This window comes from Balaenoptera musculus, chromosome 18, assembly GCF_009873245.2.
Source record: "Balaenoptera musculus isolate JJ_BM4_2016_0621 chromosome 18, mBalMus1.pri.v3, whole genome shotgun sequence".
Classification (NCBI taxonomy): Eukaryota; Metazoa; Chordata; class Mammalia; order Artiodactyla; family Balaenopteridae; genus Balaenoptera; species Balaenoptera musculus.
Window position 1 is genome coordinate 62239320 of NC_045802.1, and position 17206 is coordinate 62256525.

Sequence of the window (17206 nt, forward strand, 5' to 3'; positions counted from 1 at the left end):
AGGAAGGAGAATGGTTAGTCTCATAGAACTAATAAATAATTCATAATAACATGATTGGTATAATGTTGCTGAATGTAGTTACTAAAATGCCATTCATATTCTCTTGGAATTATTCAATAATTCCATGAATATTATAGCACATTGCTTTGACCTTGGGTTGCAATTTTCCTACAAAAGAATAGAAACCTGTGCTCAGATGTGAATTTATTAACCCTCTCAATAACTATAGAATCAAACTTGGAAATTTTTCTTTTAACAAAGAGAAACCATGGTATAGATTCAAACCTCAGTTAAAATCACACTGCTATAAAGCCAGTAGAAGGTTTCAGAAATAAAATAATTCTTTCCTCAAAAAAGTTCTGATTCCTTGTCAGGTGAATAAACCATACCTTAGATTGAGTAAGATTTAATAAAATGACACTTCTTACCATTGGTATGCAGGTAAAGTAGCTGGGGACAGAGGTCAGAGGCTCTGATTTGTAGTATTTGCTGATTTCTGTGGTGTAAATATTTCCATGATGATTGATCTTAAACTCTTGACATGATGGCAGTGAACTCCTAGTTCACAAGAGATGTGCACAATTGACTGTTATGAGCAGAGCCAGTAAAAGCCTCCTCCCAGACCAAAAATAAAATAAAATAAGATGGATGGTTGATATTCTTGATATAATTCCGATAGTTTCTGCACAATGAAATTCTCCAGACCCACTTTTCTCAAACTTTAATATGCAAAAACAAATCACCCAAGCAGATTCTTAATTAAAATATAGATTCTTATTCAGCAGGTGTGGAATGAGGCCTAAGATACTTTGAACAAGTCCCCAGATGATGCCAAAACTTCTGGCTCCATAGACAATAATTGCAGTAGTATGAGTATACAGTATTGGTTCCAAAACTTTAGCATGCATCAGAATCACCATGTGACAGTGTTGTTAAAACACACTTCTTGCCCCTCAGAGCTTCTGATTCAGTATATGGGGGTGGGGGTAAGACTTTGCATTTCTGACAAGCCCCCAGATGATGCTGGTGATGCTGGTACAGGGACCACATCTTGAGAATCACTAGTCCACAATCGCTGAGTGGTCTCAGAACTCTGAACAACTTCTGTCTTTTAAGTATCTAGAAAGAGGACAATTAGAGTTTCAAATTAATCATTTGGTTCTTTTTTTCATCCCATTATACCATTGCCCACATGACATGACTATCCATAGAGTTTACAGCCTTATCTATGTTCTGTTGGGGAATTACAGTGGAATTTAAATATTTTTTGCCTTTGGGGATTTGCAATTTATAATTGGATACTAGCCAGAAACAATATGATAGCAGAATAAAAGATGCATCAAAATATTCATCAACACTGAAGTGTGATCATGTGAGGGTTAAGTACAAGGAGATGAGGGAAATAATTAAGAAAAGTGACAATTTATGTTGGAGGTATGGTTCAAATCAGCCAGGCATATCTAACAACATTATGTAGGAAATATGGGTCATAACTCTGAGTCCCAGAAAGAAGATGCAAAATTTGCTGGAGAAATTTTCAGTGAGGATTGCAGCTTAGAACGGAGAAGCCACTATTAGCAGTTTAAAGGTTTCATAAGATATCTTCACATTAAGGTTCACAAAGACCCACAGTAGGCATATTGTTTCAGAAGGAAAAGATGGGAATTGTGAGACCTTGGTATTCTAGTCTGATATAATGGTGAGAGGTATCAAAATTGTTAATTAAATACCTATTAGGTTTTCTTCTTAGTAAAATGGAGACTTACTAATGTGGAAATGAATGAAAACCACCCAAATGAAAATGAACAAGCTATTCGTTCGTAACTAGGAAATCAGTCACCATCAGAGACTCAAAGGCAGGTAGGGGAATGAGAAATTTTACAGCGTAAAAAAGAGAAAAGCTTCAGCTATGCTCTGGTTGGAGATGGTTGACATGGGGAAGCTGGAGGTGGGGAAACTAAAATTAGGGCATGTGATTGGTTTGGGGAACATATTTGATTTTGTTTGGTCCGGAATTGGAAGTGGAGGCAACAATAGGGACGCTAGAAGTGATTGGCCAATTCATTACTATTCTGGGCGGATAGCTGCTGAGATTGTGGATCAGACTTCTAATGTCATAGTATTATCTGTTCATATATTCAACCTCTTAGTACCCGCTATTGGTCATTCTCTCACTGGCAAGAGGTTGACCAATGTAGAGACTCAGATCTTAACTGCTCAGGGATTGTTCAGTTGTCTGCATAGTCAACTATATCACAAGATATTCTTGACCATTTTGTTGTGGTAATTTTTTTATTCAAGTATAATTGGCTTACAATATTATATTAGTTTCAGATGTACAGCATAGTGATTTAATGTTTTATACATCACAAGATGCTCACCACAGTAGGTCTAGTTACCATCTGTCTCCATAAAAATTATGACAATATTATTGACTATATTCCCTATACTGTATATTACATCCTTGTGACTTACTTTTTGCATCATGGCAGTTATTGATGAAAGAGCAGCTGCACAAAAGCATTTAGACTCCAGATAGAATGCAATGGAAAAGCATGATGACCACTATGACAAAAATAATAATGACTAGTCCCTATAAGATGCTTTGGAACCCAAAGCATTCAGACCAAGAGAACAAATAACAGACTATGAGGGCCAGTCCTAGAGACATATTTTGCTTTTTACTTAGGCCAGTGTAATGCCTGTTCTACTTGACCTGTTTCATTGATCCAAGTACAGCAAGGAGAACTAACTGTAGCATAGATGCCACCATGATAAGCCCAAAAAACCTCACAAAAAAACAAAAAACCTAGAGCAATGTAATTGTGTATCATTACTTGTGCCAAGGAGTTGAAACTGATCTGTATTCTATCCAGGGCAGAGGGAGTATCGTTAATAACTGTCAGAGTTAGTGATTAACTTTTTTGAAACAACTTTATTGAGGTATAATTTACATACCACAAAATTCCCCAGCCTTAAGTGTGACAGTTTGACAACTTAGTAAACATAACCACAATCCACAACTCAATTTTATGTGTTTATTTCTCAGCTTTATTGAGATGTAATTGAAAAAAAAAAGATATTTAAGGTGTACAACATGATGATTTGATATATGTATACATTGTGAAAGGATTCCCTCTATTCAGGTAATTAACACAATCCACCACCTCGTATGCTTATCCTTTTTTTTTGTGACAACATTTAAGTACTACTCTTAGCCAATTTTAACTATACAATATAGTATTATCAACTGTAATCACCATTATGTTAAACATTAGATCCTCAGACCTTATTCATCTTATGACTGAAAGTCTGTACCCTTTTCCCAACCTCTATTTCCTCCATCACCCAGACCCTAGAAACCACTTTCTACTTTCTGTTTGTAAGAGTTTAACTTTTTTTTTTTTTTTTAAGATTCTACATATAAGGGATAAATGTTGTCAACAAATGGCAGGATTTCCTTCTTTTGCAAGGCTGAATAATAATCCATTGTGTATATGTCTGTGTGTTTAAAAAAATAGATATTTCTGTTATATATAACAATATTTCAGGAAATTCAGCAAGCTTATATTTTGTCTCTGATTGTTCATATTTAGTTATTTCTGATTTGAGGACTTTCTTCTGTATCCATTATGTTTTAGTTTCTTGGTCCTTTATTTTGTAGTCCTTCCAATTCCTTTTGAGGTTACAAAAAATGTTTAAATGCCCAATTAAAAGTGCTATATATTAATGTAGTACTTTTTTTGTATAAAAGTATCTTCTCCCCAATGGTGTAGGCTTTGTAATGAGTTAGATTTTCTGCCAGTAATTGATATACAAGTTATGTTTTTTTATTGTGCCCCTGAGTTAGCATGCTTTATAAGAATGTCTTTGTTTAAAGGGAATTAATCTTTTTATGATGAAAAATGACCACTATGACATCAATAATAACACTGACTAGTCCCTTTTCTTCATCCATCCATCCATTGACAGACATTTATGTTGTTTCCTTACCTTGGCTATTGTGAATAATGCTGCAATGAACACAGGAGTACACATATTTCTTCAAGATAATGGTTTTCTTTCCTTTGGGTATATAACCGGAAGTGGGATTGCTGAATCATAAAGTAGTTGTATTTTTAATTTCTTGAGAAACCTCCATAGTGTTTTCCATAGTGGCTGTACCCATTTACATTGCAACCAACAGTGTACAAGGGTTCCCTTTTATCCACATTCTTACCAGCATTTGTTTTCTTCTGTCTTTTTGATAAACGGCCATCTTAACAGGTATGAAGTGATATCATATTGTAGTTTGATTTGCATTTCCCTCATGATTAGTGATTTTGAGCACTTTTTCATGTACCTATTGGCCATTGGTATGTCTTCTGTGGAAAAATGTCTGTAAAGATCCTTTGCCATTTTATAATTGCGTTATTTCATTTTTTTGCTGTTGAGTTGTATTAGTTTCTTATATGTTTTGGATCCCTTATCAGATAATTAGTTTGCAAACATTTTATTCATTCCATAGTTTGCCTTCTTATTTTGTGGATGGTTTCCTTTGCTATTCAGAGGCTTTTTATTTTGATGTAATCCCATTTGTTTATTTTTGCTTTTGTTGTTTTTGCTTTTGGAATCAAATAAAAAAAAAAATGTTGCCAGGACTAATGTCAAAGAGCTTACCACCTATGTTTTCTTCTAGGGGTTTTATAGATTCAGGTTCTATGTTGAGGTCTTCAATCCATTTTGAGTTGATGTTTGTGTATGGTGTTAAAAAGAGGTACAGTTTTATTCTTTTGCATGTGGCTGTCCAGTTTTCTCAACACCATTTATTGAAGAGCCTGTGCTTTCCCCATTGTATATACTTGGCTCCTTTGTCTTAAATTGACCATATATACATAAGTATATTTCTGGGCTCTCTATTCTGTTCCACTCATCCATGCATCTTTTTCTATGCCAATACCATACTGTTTCAAATAGCTTTGTAATATAGTTTGATATCAGGAAGTGTGATGTCTCCAGCTTTGTTCTTATTAAGACTGCTTTGGCTATTCCAGGTATTTTGTGGTTTCATAAAATTTTAGGATGGGTTTTCTATTTCTTAGAAAGCTTCCATTGGAAATTTATGGGGATTGCATTGTCTCTATAGATTTCTTCAGGTAGTATGGACATTTTAGCAATATTTTTCCACATGGACCATTTTTCCATTTATTTGTGTCATCAGTTTTTTTTTTTTTTTTTTTTTTTTTATCAATGCTTTAGTGTCTTTAGTGTACAACAAATCTTTTACTTCCATGGTTAAGTTTATTCCTAAGTATTTTATTCCTTTTCATGTATTGTAAATGGAATTTTCTTAATTTCTCTTTCTGATAGTTTGGTGTATAGAAATGCAACTGATTTTTGTATATTTATTTTGTATCAAGAAATTTTGTCAAAATTATTTGTTCTAATAATTTTTTTGTTGGATCCTTTAGGGTTTTCTATATACAATATCATGTCATCTGCAAAGAGATAATTTTACTTCTTTCTTTCTGATTTAGATGCCATTTATTTCTATTTCTTGCCTAACTTCTTTGGCTGTGACTTCGGTATTGTGTTGAATTTAAATTGTGAGATTGGAATCCTTGTCTTGTTCCTTATCTTTGAGGGAAAACTTTTAGCTTTTCACTGTTTAGAATGATGTTAGCTCCTTGGGTTTGTCTCATATATTGTCTTATTATGTGGAAATATGTTCCCTCTACACCCAGTGTGTTGAGGGTTTGTATCATGAAAGGATGTTAAATTTTGTCAAATGTTTTCCCACGTCTATTGAAATGATTATATGATTCTTATCCTTCATTTTGTTAATGTGATTTTTAATTTATTGTTTTGCAAAAGTTGAACCATCTTTTCTTCACTGAAGTAAATCCCACTTGATTATGGCATATGATCTTCCCAATATATTATTAAGTTTGCTGACACATTGTTAAAGATTTTTCCACTTATAGGAATATTGGTCTGTAATTTTCTTTTCCTGCAGTGTCCCTATCTAGTTTTGGTATCACAGTAATGCTGGCCTCATAAAATGAATTTGGAAGTTGTCACTCCTCTTCTACTTTTTGGAAGAGTTTGAGAAAGATTAGTATGTATTCTTCTCTAAATGTTTGGTAGAATTCACCAGTGAAGCCATCTGGTCCTAGATTTTTCTCTGTTGGAGGTTTTTTGACTACTAATTCAAATCCTTATTAATAATTGGTCTATTCGGATCTATGTCTTCATGATTCAGTCTTATTAGATTGTATGTTTCTAGAAATTTATCCATTTTTCTAGGTTGTCCAATTTCGTGGGATAAAATTGTTCATAGTTGTCTCTCAGGATGCTTTGTATTTGTGTGGTATTAGTTTCTATGTCTCCTCTTCACTTAAAATTTTGAGTCCTAGTTTTTTTCTTGGTAAGTCTAGCTACAAGTTGTCTATTTTGTTTATACTTTCAAAAAATTGGCTCTTTCATTAATGACCTTCTTTGCCTTTTATTGCAGTCTTTAGCTTAAAGTCTATTTTGTTTGATACAAGTTTGGCTACCCCTGCTGTTTTTTACTTTCTGTTTTCCTGTAATATCTTTTTCCACCCCTTTATTTTCAGTCTTTGTCTCTTTAAAACTTAAGTGAATCTCTTGCAGGCAGCACAAAGTTGGTTCTTGTTTTTTTTTTTTTTTAACATCTTTATTGAGGATAATTGCTTTACAATGATGTGTTAGTTTCTGCTTTATAACAAAGTGATTCAGCTATACATACACATATATCCCCATATGTCTTCCCTCTTGCGTCTCCCTCCCTCCCACCCTCTCTATCCGACCCCTCTAGGTGGTCACAAAGCACCGAGCAGATATACCTGTGCTATGCGGCTGTTTCCCACTAGCTATCCGTTTTACATTTGGTAGTGTATATATGTCCATGCACTTTGTCCCAGCTTCCCTTCCCCATCCCCGTGTCCTCAAGTCCATTCTCTAGTAGGTCTGTGTCTTTATTCCTGTCTTGCCCCTAAGTTCTTCATGACCTTTTTTTTTGTTTTTGTTTTTTTTTTTAGGATCCATATGTATGTGTTAGCATACAGTATTTGTTTTTCTCTTTCTGACTTACTTCACTCTGTATGACAGACTCTAGGTCCATCCACCTCACTACAAATAACTCAATTTCATTTCTTTTTTGGCTGAATAATATTCCATTGTATATATGTGCCACATCTTCTTTATCCATTCAACTGTCAATGGATACTTAGGTTGCTTCCATGTCCTGGCTATTGTAAATAGAGCTGCAATGAACATTGTGGTACATGACTTTTTGAATTATGGTTTTCTCAGGGTATATGCCCAGTAGTGGGATTGCTGGGTCGTATGGTAGTTCTATTTTTAGTTTTATAAGGAAACTCCATACTGTTCTCCATAGTGGCTGTATCAATTTACATTCCCACCAACAGTGCAAGAGTGTTCTCTTTTCTCCACACCCTCTCCGGCATTTATTGTTTGTAGATTGTTTGATGATGGCCATTCTGACTGCTGTGAGATGATATATCATTGTAGTTTTGATTTGCATTTTTCTAATGATTAGTGATGTTGAGCATCTTTTCATGTGTTTGTTGACAATCTGTATATCTTCTTTGGAGAAATGTCTATTTAGGTCTTCCCATTTTTGGATTGGGTTGTTTGTTTTTTGGATATTGAGCTGCTTGTAAATTTTGGAGATTAATCCTTTGTCAGTTGCTTCATTTGCAAATATTTTCTCCCATTCTAAGGGTTGTCTTTTCGTATTGTTTATATTGTTTATTGTTTCCTTTGCTGTGCAAAAGCTTTTAAGTTTCATTAGGTCCCATCTGTTTATTTTTGTTTTTATTTCCATTTCTCTAGGAGGTGGGTCAAAAAGGATCTTGCTGAGATTTATGTCATAGAGTGTTCTGCCTATGTTTTCCTCTAAGAGTTTTATAGTGTCTGGCCTTACACTTAGGTCTTTAATCCATTTTGAGTTTATTTTTGTGTATGGTGTCAGGGAGTGTTCTAATTTCATTCTTTTACATGTATCTGTCCAGTTTTCCCAGCACCACTTATTGAAGAGGCTGTCTTTTCTCCATTGTATATTCTTGCCTCCTTTATCAAAGATAAGGTGACCATATGTGCATGGGTTTATCTCTGGGCTTTCTATCCTGTTCCATTGATCTATATTTCTGTTTTTGTGCCAGTACCATACTGCCTTGATTACTGTAGCTTTATAGTATAGTCTGAAGTCAGGGAGCCTGATTCCTCCAGCTCCATTTTTCTTTCTCAAGATTGCTTTGGCTATTCGGGGTCTTTTGTGTTTCCATACAAATTGTGAAATTTTTTGTTCTAGTTCTGTGAAAAATGCCATTGGTAATTTGTTAGGGATTGCATTGAATCTGTAGATTGCTTTGGGTAGTATAGTCATTTTCACAATGTTGATTCTTCCAATCCAAGAACATGGAATATCTCTCCATCTGTTTGTATCATCTTTAATTTCTTTCATCAGTGTCTTATAATTTTCTGCATACAGGTCTTTTGTCTCCTCAGGTAGGTTTATTCCAAGGTATTTTATTCTTTTTGTTGCAATGGTAAATGGGAGTGTTTACTTAATTTCACTTTCAGATTTTTCATCATTAGTGTATAGGAATGCAAGAGATTTCTGTGCATTACTTTTGTATCCTGCTAGTTTACCAAATTCTTTAATTAGCTCTAGTAGTTTTCTGGTAGCATCTTTAGGATTCTCTATGTATAGTATCATGTCATCTACAAACAGTGACAGCTTTACTTCTTCTTTTCAGATTTGGATTCCTTTTATTTCTTTTTCTTTTCTGATTGCTGTGGCTAAGACTTCCAAAACTGTGTTGAATAATAGTGGTGAGAGTGGGCAACCTTGTCTTGTTCCTGATCTTAGTGGAAATGGTTTCAGTTTTTCACCATTGAGGACGATGTTGGCTGTGGGTTTGTCATATATGGCCTTTATTATGTTGAGGTAAGTTCCCTCTATGCTTACTTTCTGGAGGGTTTTTTATCATAAATGGGTGTTGAATTTTGTCGAAAGCTTTGTCTGCATCTATTGAGATGATCATGTGGTTTTTCTCCTTCAATTTGTTAATATGGTGTATCACATTGATTGATTTGTGTATATTGAAGAATCCTTGCATTCCTGAGATAAACCCCACTTGATCATGGTGTATGATCCTTTTAATGTGCTGCTGGATTCTGTTTGCTAGTATTTTGTTGAGGATTTTTGCATCTATGTTCATCAGTGATATTGGCCTGTAGTTTTCTTTCTTTGTGACACCTTTGTCTGGTTTTGGTATCAGGGTGATGCTGGCCTCGTAGAGTTGGGGAGTGTTCCTCCCTCTGCTATACTTTGGAAGAGTTTGAGAAGGATAGGTGTTGGCTCTTCTCTAAATGTTTGATAGAATTCGCCTGTGAAACCATCTGGTTCTGGGCTTTTGTTTGTTTGAATATTTTAATCACAGTTTCAATTTCAGTGGTTGTGATTGGTCTGTTCATATTTTCTATTTCTTGCTGTTTCAGTCTCAGAAGGTTGTGCTTTTCTAAGAATTTGTCCATTTCTTCCAGGTTGTCCATTGTATTGGCATATAGCTGCTTGTAGTAATCTCTCATGATCCTTTGTATTTCTGCAGTGTCAATTGTTACTTCTGCTCTTTCATTTCTAATTCTGTTGATTTGAGTCTTCCTTTTTTTCTTGATAAGCCTGGGTCATGATTAATCAATTTTGTTTATCTTCTCAAAGAACCAACTTTTAGTTTTTTTGATCTTTGCTACTGTTTCCTTCATTACTTTTTCATTTATTTCTGATTTGATCTTTATGATTTCTTTCCTTCTGCTAACTTGGGTTTTTTTTTTTTTTGGTTCTTCTTTCTGTAATTGTTTTAGGTGTAAGGTTAGGTTGTTTATTTGAGATGTTTCTTGTTTCTTAAGGTGGGACTGTTTTGCTATAAGCTTCCCTCTTAGAACTACTTTTGCTGCATCCCATAGGTTTGGGTCATTGTGTTTTCATTGTCATTTGTTTCTAGGTATTTTTTGATTTCCTCTTTGATTTCTTCAGTGATCTCTTGGTTATTAAGTAGTGTATTGTTTAGCCTCCATGTGTTTGTATCTTCTACAGAGTTTTCCACTAATTGATATCTAGTGTCATAGCATTGTGGTCAGAAAAGATACTTGATACAGTTTCAGTTTTCTTAAATTTACCGAGGCTTGATTTGTGACCCAAGACATGATCTATCCTGGAGAATGTTCCATGAGCACTTGAGAAGAAAGTGTAGTCTGGTTTTTTTTTGGATGGAATGTCCTATGAATATCAATTAAGTCCATCTTGTTTAATGTATCATTTAAAGCTTGTGTGTCTTTATTTATTTTCATTTTGGATGATCTGTCCATTGGTGAAAGTGGGGTGTTAAAGTCCCCTACTATGATGGTATTACTGTTGATTTCCCCTTTTATGGCTGTTAGGAGTACCTCAGTACATAAGGCAAATACTATGTTGGGTGCATAAATATTTACAATTGTTATATCTTCCTCTTGGATTGATCCCTTAATCATTGTGTGTTGTCCTTCTTTGTCTCTTTTAATAGCCTTTGTTTTAAAGTCTATTTTGTCTGATATGAGAATTGCTACTCCAGCTTTCTTTTGATTTTCATTTTCATGAAATATCTTTTTCCATCCCCTCACTTTCAGTCTGTATGTGTCCTAGGTCTGAAGTGAGTCTCTTGTAGGCAGCATATATATGGGTCTTGTTTTTGTATCCATTCAGCCAGTCTGTGTCTTTTGGTCGGAGAATTTAATCCATTTACATTTAGGGTAATTATCTTAAACACCTTAAATATGTATGTTCCTGTTACTATTTTCTTAATTGTTTTGGGTTTGTTATTGTAGGATTTTTCCTTCTCTTGTGTTTCCTACCTAGAGAAGTTCCTTTAGCATTTGTTGTAAAGCTGGTTTGGTGGTGCTGAATTCTCTGAGTTTTTGCTTGTCTGTAAAGGTTTTAATTTCTCCATGGAATCTGAATGAGATCCTTGCTGGGTAGAGTAATCTTGGTTGTAGCTTTTCCCTTTCATCACTTTAAATATGTCCTGCCACTCCCTTCTGGCTTGCAGAGCTTCTGCTGAAAGATCAGCTGTTAACCTTATGGGGATTCTCTTGTATGTTATTTGTTGTTTTCCCCTTGTTGCTGTTAATATTTTTTCTTTGTATTTAATTTTTGATAGTTTGATTAATATGTGTTTTGGCGTGTTTCTCCTTGGATTTATCCTGTATGGGACTCTCTGTGCTTCCTGGACTTAAGTATTTCCTTTGCAATATTAGGGAAGTTTTCAACTATAATCTCTTCAAATATTTTCTCAGGACGTTTCTTTTTATCTTCTTCTTCTGTGACCCCTATAATTTGAATGTTGATGTGTTTAATGGTGTCCCAGAGGTCTCTGAGACTGTCCTCAATTCTTTCCATTCTTTTTTCTGCTCTGCAGTAGTTATTTCCACTATTTTATCTTCCAGGTCACTTATCCATTCTTCTGCCTCAGTTATTCTGCTATTGATTCCTTCTAGAGAATTTTAAATTTCAATTATTGTGTTGTTTTTCACTGTTTGTTTGCTCTTTAGTTCTTCTAGGTCCTTGTTAAACATTTCTTGTATTTTCTCCATTCTATTTCCAAGATTTTGGATCATCTTTACTATCATTATTCTGCATTATTTTTCAGGTAGACTGCCTATTTCCTCTTCTTATGTTTGGTTTGGTGGGTTTTTACCTTGCTCCTTCATCTGCTGTGTGTTTCTCTGTCTTCTCATTTTGCTTAACTTACTGTGTTTGGGGTCTCCTTTTCTCAGGCTGCAGGTTCGTAGTTCCCGTTGTTTTTGGTATCTGCCCCGAGTGAGTAAGGTTCGTTCAGTGGGTTGTGTAGGCTTCCTGGTGGAGGGGACTAGTGCCTGTGCTCTGGTGTATGTGGCTGGATCTTGTCTTTCTGGTAGGCAGGTCCACATCTGGTAGTGTGTTTTGGGGTGTCTGTGACCTTATTATGGTTTTAGGCAGCCTCTCTGCTAATGGGTGGGGCTGTGTTCCTGTCTTGCTAGTTGTTTGGCATAGGATGTCCAGCACTGTAGCTTGCTGGTCATTGAATGGAGCTGCGTCTTGGCATTAATGGAGATCTCTGGGCGATTTTTGCTGTTTGATATTATGTGGAGCTGGGAGGTCTCTGGTGGGTCAGTGTCCTGTACTTGGCTCTCCACCTCAGAAGCACAGCCCTGATGCCTGGTTGGAGCACCAAGAGCCTTTCATCCACGTGGCTCAGAATAAAAGGGAGAAAAAAAGAAAGAAAGAAAGAAAGAAAGAAGATAAAATAAAATAAAGTTACTAAAATAAAATATAAAGAATAATTATTAAGAAAAAATTTTTAAGTAATAAAAAATAGAAAGGAAGAAGAGAGCAACCAAACCAAAAAACAAATCCACCAATGACAACAAGTGCTGAAACTATACTTAAAAAAAAAAAAAAAAAAAAAAGACAGCCTGAACCCTAGGACAAATGGTAAAAGCAAAGCTATACAGACAAAATCACACACAGAAGCATACACATACACACTCACAAAAAGAGAAAAAAGGAAAAAATATATATATATATCGTTGCTCCCAAAGTTCACCTCCTCAATTTGGGATGATTTGTCGTCTATTCAGGTATTCCACAGATGCAGGGTACATCAAGTTGATTGTGGAGCTTTAATCTGCTGCTTCTGAGGCTGCTGGGAAAGATTTCCCTTTCTCTTCTTTGTTCGCACAGCTCCCAGGGTTCAGCTTTGGATTGGCCCCTCCTCTGCGTGTAGGTCGCCTGAGGGCATCTGTTCTTCTCTGAGAGAAGACAGGGTTAAAGGAGCAGCTGCTTCGGGGGCTCTGGCTCACTCAGGCCGGGGGGAGGGAGGGGTACGGAGTGTGGGGCTAGCCTGTGGCGGCAGAGGTCGGCGTGAGGTTGCACCAGCCTGAGGCGCGCCGTGTGTTCTTCCGGGGAAGTTGTCCCTGGATCACGGGAGCCTGGCAGTGGCGGGCTGCACAGGCTCCCAGGAGGGGAGGTGTGGAGAGTGACCTGTGCTCGCACACAGGCTTCTTGGTGGCAGCAGCAGCAGCCTTAGCGTCTCATGCCCGTCTCTGGGGTCTGCACTGCAAGCCGCGGCTTGCACCCGTCTATGGAGCTCCTTTAAGTGGCGCTCTTAATCCCTTCTCCTCGCGCACCAGGAAATAAAGAGGCAAGAAAAAGTCTTGCGTCTTTGGCAGCTCCAGACTTTTCCCGGACTCCCTCCCGGCTAGCTGTGGCACACTAGCCCCTTCAGGCAGTGTTCACGCCGCCAACCCCAGTCCTCTCCCTGCGATCCGACCGAAGCCGAGCCTCAGCTCCCAGCCCCGCCCGCCCCGGCGGGTGAGCAGACAAGCCTCTCAGGCTGGTGAGTGCTGCTCGGCGCTGAGCCTCTGTGTGGGAGTCTCTCCGCTTTGCCCTCCGCACCCCTGTTGCTGCGCTCTCCTCCGTGGCTCCGAAGCTTCCCCCCTCCACCACCCGCAGTCTCTGCTCGCCAAGGGGCTCCTACTGTGTGGAGACCTTTCCTCCTTCATGGCTCCCTCCCACTGGTGCAGGTCCCGTCCCTATTCTTTTGTCTCTGTTGTTTCTTTTTTCCTTTGCCCTACCCAGGTACATGGGGAGTTTCTTGCCTTTTAGGAGGTCTGAGGTCTTCTGCCAGCGTTCAGTAGGTGTTCTGTAGGAGTTCTTCCACATGTAGGTGTATTTCTGATGTATTTGTGGGGAGGAAGATTATCTCCACGTCTTACTCTTCCGCCATCTTGAAGCTCCTCAGTGCTTCTCTCGTTTTTTTTTTATCTGTTCAACCATGCTGAGTTTTTTGATTGAGGAAATTAAAATTCTCAAATGCATTTATAATTACAGTAATTATTGATAGATATGGACTTCCTATTTCCCTTCTCCTGGTAAAGGCAGAAAATTGGCAGGATTTAGGTGTTGCAGAGGTGAAAAGTACCATGAGAAGGACCAAGTAACAGAGTCTCATAAGATGTTTGGGGTGCATATTTGGCTGTTATTTGTTGGTCCTAGTTGGAGTCAAGGGCCAAAAAGAGGAGAGCTGGAAGACACTGACAAACTCATGCATATTGTGAGCTGATTGCTCCAGAGGTTATGTTTTACCTCCCAGGCTAGTTGCTGCAGAAACTGTGGGTCAGAATTCATTTGTCATAGAATGTCTAGCTGTTGTCCATTGGTATATTTAATCTTTCACTGAAGTTTTAAAATAAAATTTAAAACATAAAATTTTAAAAACAAAATATACCTTCTCAAAATGAATTAGACTCCCTTTTTAAGAATCTATGACAAATGTAAATATATTATACCTCACAAACTACATTTGTTTGTTATACTTTCACCCCAAACTATGTAACTTAAGTGATGAAAATTATGTAGATTTAACAGTGTAAAATAAATTATAAGTTCTAAAATGAAAATTTTGCAAATTTATATTTAAAAAGGAAAACAGAATACTAATTTTAATCCAAACTCATCAGTGCCTAACATGTACGAAGTTCTTTGGGAGAGAGTTCCTACAAGACAGGTGTTCACGTGGCATTGTTAGAGCACCAAGACCAAGTAGATATAAAATGTGTTCTACGAGCAGAGTTGAAAGAGCAAGGTTTGGTTTTTTCTCAGTCATTTGGATCTAGGAAAGTGTTATTATTTCCTCTTCAGAGTGTGGTATCTTGCATCAGAAACACCTGGAGGGAGGGCTGTCAAAAATCCACATTTCTAAATCTCACAAGTAGGAGTATTTAATGAACCAAATTTTAAAGCCTTTAGAGACTCAAGCTTAAAATACAATGATTGACCCTAAGGATTTTGCAGGTTGTGCAGGATTAGCAGGGTTTTTAAAATTTTGTTTTATAATTACTAACATATCTATACATCTAAAAAAAAAACACACAAGTTAACAACTTAATACAACTAAAATGTTACAAAATATACTATGACTTAGAAGAGCTTAGGAAAAAAAATCTTAAAATAAGTCGGGAGAATTAATTTTGAGTTATAATTTCCACAATTTATTTCTTGTTTATTTTATGAAAATAAAAATATCTAATAAATAATTTAAATTTTCATTATCTTGAATAAACATTTGTATGTATATTACAAAGTATAATCCATTTTGATGTAATATTTTTCAAGATTTCATCTTTTTTTCTTTACCCTTGTTTGAAATAGTTTTATTTCCTTCAGTTTTGTCTTTATATTTCTTTGGTTTTATTCTTCCATGTGGTAACTGATGAAACTTGAATATTCTAAGTTATAAAGAAGCTTGGGATTACTGCATTTTAGAACACTTTTAGTAATAATTTTTGTCCTGTGTTCAAAGGATTTTCCCTGGTGTTCCTTAAATACCATCTCTTGCTTGTAACTTATTCTGTGACAAAATTTACTCAATTCCCCACATTGTTATTATTTGAAAGGAATTAAAACACTTTTGGAAAGCTAATTAGAATCTCTTCAAAATGTTCTGTCCCTTCCCAAAAGACACATTGAACTAGGAAGAAAATAAACTGTGCACCTAGATTCTGAGTTGAAAAAGGAAGACAATAATAAGGAGTCTTCAGTAATTTAATGTCTCCCCTCCCACCCCCTGCCAGAATATTCTCTCACTGATGCAAGGAACTCTGGCAAAAATTGAAGATCATTTTCTTCTGTGCTGTTGGTAATTACTGTATATCAAGGAACTGCAAACCATGGCCCATGGGTTAAATCCACACACCACCTGTTTTTTAAATAAAGTGGTATTTTCTCACAGCCACACCCTTTCCTTTGTGTATTACCTATGGCAGCTTTCAAGCTATGGCTTAAGAAGTGAATTATGTGATAGAGACAACACAGCTCTTAAAATTGAAAATATTTACTACATGACTCTTCCTAGAAAAAATTGCCACAACTTTTTTCAGTAATGAAGTAACTTTTTAACTCAGAAAAATGTCCTGGAATAAAGTCAAGAAAGAACTGTTCTGATTCTTCTTGATTTCTATTGTGATGGTCTACTGGGCAAATTTCTTTTTATCCTTCCAACCTTAGTTTTTGAATCAACTCTCCCATGAGGCCTTTCTAAATGTCTCCAAATAGAATGAATTATTCTTCTATGTTGCCTTCATATGTGGCTCATGCTTGTGCTACAGTTCTCACTATGAAGTTTAATTACATTTTGCCTGTGTTCCCCCACTGTACTGTGAACTCCTTGAGGACAAGGACAAGATTAGTACAGTGTTCAGTGAATGTTTATTAAATCGTATTTGCACTAGTGTAATAGTCTAAGGATTGCTGGCTAGGTTTGCTAGGCTTCAATTCATAGTATGCAAGGGGCAAAATTGTTGAAAGACCAAGTGATATGGAATCAAAGGAACAAATTGTCTCTGTAATGTTGACTGAAATAAAAACAGGTGTGAGAGCTGTGAGTTTTGTTGCATTTGGGGGCTTACTGAGCACTATGGCCCAGGATACAGCCTCTCAGATAGCTTTGAGGAACCTGCTCCAAATAGGTAAGGGGGGAGTTCAGCCTATATGTGATTTTGGAGAAGGGGTACATGCAATCAAGCCCATGAATTGGTAGAAGGATACTGCTTGTTACCAAGCACAGATATCCGAATGATTTTCGGGCTTTTCTAAGTATGAGAAGATGCTAGAAATTGGATTCATAAAATTTTCTCCTGAAAATATCTATCTGAAAGCCTGTTCGGCCAGTTTTCCCACAGCACAGAGTGCCTCATTCCTGATCTCCACCCTGAACTCCTTTCAGAGTCTGTTAAAGGTCAGCAACTGCAGTGGCTAATGATTCAATCCTTGTAGAGCCAGATGGGTGCAACATTATTGGCATCCTAATGCATGGAAATTGGAATGAGAAAAGTTGACCAATAGAAATTTATTCTCTTTAATCATTCAACTTCCCTAACTTTTGAATTCATTAACCAAGGAAGGAGGGACAGGGAAAGGGGGACAGGGAAAGGGAGAAGGGTCGGGGGAGGGAGAGGGAAAGAATGTGTTTCACAGACATATGATTGAAAAATTTAGATTGAATTCAGAAAAAGAAAAAAGTCCCATTGAAATTATCTTTGAATAGTAGTCTTACATTGTCAGATTTTAAAAAACACATAATGATCCATAGAGAAAAAATGGTGG

At 36.6% G+C, this 17206-nt stretch overlaps 1 protein-coding gene across 1 annotated transcript in view; it reads left to right on the plus strand.

The window, feature by feature from the left end:
• Positions 1-17206, plus strand: part of GPC5 (glypican 5) — a 1362497-nt gene that overhangs the window by 862220 nt on the left and 483071 nt on the right. The gene's annotated exons all lie outside the window — the stretch shown is intronic.